Genomic DNA, 2,599 nt, shown 5'->3' with positions numbered 1-2,599 from the left:
TTCTACATACTCTTATAGATGGGACATACGAAATTGTAATATCACTGGTTTAACATTGAAATCCGTAAGTAATATAAGATGGGAGAGCGGAATAAACGCAAAATAAATATATCAAATATTTTAATGGATTTTTTAAAACTCCTGTCAACTATACAGAACTATCATAAAAACATGCCAGTAAACTCCTATCGGTTGGGTTAAGTTATAAATCTAGTCTAGGGTGAGCAACCGTTTTTATAACATGGGCCAGAATAAATTTTGCGTTTTTTCCGCGGGCCGTAGTAGTCAATTGACGCCTTCTTGTGACTTGTAATTTTTTAGTCTGCAAATATGAAATAAATAAATAAAAAGTTAATTATTACATTTATTTCTCTTATCGTTTTCGAAAATTACAAAGAATTGGAAAAATAACTATTAATTAGTTATTTTTCCAATTTAATAATCTATTAAAGATCTCGCGGGCCGGATAGAAACTTTTCGCGAGCCGTAGCTGGCCGCGGGCCGGGGTTGCCGCCGTTGATCTAGTCTGCTCATGATTCACATAATCGGGCGAGGGCGGCCGAATATCTAGCAGGCAGGCGGCTAACAGCCCACAACCGGTCCGGGATATAAATTAGACGCTTTACGCGTGTGTCGCTTCTACCAGCTAAACCGGGTGAGGTTGGTGCTCTGTAAACCGCATGTGCTAATGCCTATATAATCTGGCTGATTGGAAACTGACCCGGTTTCGACACTCCTTCCGCCACCGAATTATTCGAATATACAATAGCAATCTTATCGTTTTTTTTCACATGTAGTATAGAAATTTGTAAAAGATACATAATGCAATTATAATAAAATATTAATTTTAATTAATTCAAAGTACGTTAAAATATGAAAATTTATATTTTATAAAATACAAGGGAAGGTAGCGGCGCTTCCATCGCTTCCAATGACGGCATGCCACTGATATATATATAGATGATAAAAGCATTTTAAATTCGTGACTTTTGCAATTGTGGTAGTGAAACTTCGTGAAAGTTTTTGCTATAATATTATATTTGATTTAGATCTGATTTGCTGCTTCATTTAGATGAAGCAGTGAATCAATACTCTTTCCGAAGATTTATAATCGATCTTCTGTTCTTCAGCTTGCATTTCTTGGTCTTCCTCCAAGAATTCTGAAAATAGCGATCAAAAATTGGAAGAATGCCCGGAATACTGAAGCAGGATTCAGTATTCCCAGCATATTACTTTCATTGGTTGGGGTCAGTATGAAAATTTCTCGAATTCAATTTCTAACAAGGTTCTCCATTGATTGTTGTCTTGTCCATACAAGGACAAGTCCTATCTGTCCAAATTGTATAGGAACCTTGAAAAGCTTCAAAGCTTCTACAATAAATTTTGCAAGTTGTTTTCTAATAATTTCATCTGGGAAAAAACTGTAATGCTTGCTAAGGGCTCGAGCCGAGATTTTGTTGCCAGAAGCCGCACATTGACATTGCCACTCTCCTCACAACATAGGTAAACTGCAGTGGCATAGGTCTTTCGGATGGCATCACAAAACATATGAATGGACTATGCTTCGATCTCCAAAACCCAGACTTCAAGGGATTCTTCACTTTGCAGTACCATTTTCTGAAACTGTTTCGAATCTCTTCTGGTAAAAGTGTGTTTCTAGCTGAACTTTGTTACCCAAGCTTATTGTATCAATAACTTCACTGGCAACATGAGGGCACTAATGCTTCAATGGAACCTAAAATAGGGACAGTTAACCTTTCTTAACAAGCCTATTATTGAATTCAGCCAGGTGATGAGGTATCTGGTTGGACCACTCCTAAAAAATTCCTGGAGTTTTTTGATGTATCTAAATTCCATCCCGAGTGCCCCAGAGCAGTAGACTTCTATCATAAATGCTCAGTCCTCTGGCCAAACTACAATTCAACAAAATGATAATTTCTTTTTAGAAAAACACCATCTCTCTTTAACAGAAATAGTAAAATCAAAAATATTTTCAGCTTTTAAAATCTCCCCAAAAAATCTACTGGGGTCATTCCAATAATTTCAATGACTAATGTCTTAACAGTAACACACTGCTTAGAGCATAAACTGATGATTTTGAATCCACTGTATTTGAAATGCTATCCAATGGAAGCAGACTTGCTTTCAATAATGTATTCCTCTTCCACTAAATATATTTCAAGCCATACAAACTGCCAGTTTGTCCATTTAACTGTTTGACCAACTTTTTATAGTATTCAACCAATTGTGCCGTATCACATTTTGTTTAATGTTCATTTCATTCATTTTGCATGAGAGTATGAACTGAACTTTAATTCTATCAAAGTATTTAGAGTTGGATTGATTATTTAATGTACATTGATTTATTTGATAATGGTTTATTGCCAATTAAAATGCCAGTTATCTTTTATTTATTCTTAAATAAAAATCTAAATTTGTACTTATTAAATTGTTCATGCCTACATAAAACGTGATGATGATAAAATTAAATTTAATCAAAAAAACAAAATAATATTATTATTAGAATTCTATAATGCTAGTAACAAAGGATTAATTCTCAGATATGTATTTATACTAGAATAAGATAAAAATTTCTAGA

The sequence above is a fragment of the Centruroides vittatus genome, unplaced genomic scaffold (assembly GCF_030686945.1).
Source record: "Centruroides vittatus isolate TY-2023 unplaced genomic scaffold, ASM3068694v2 scaffold_1015, whole genome shotgun sequence".
NCBI lineage: Eukaryota > Metazoa > Arthropoda > Arachnida > Scorpiones > Buthidae > Centruroides > Centruroides vittatus.
The sequence above is the reverse complement of the archived record's forward strand: the minus strand, read 5'-3'. Positions refer to the sequence as shown.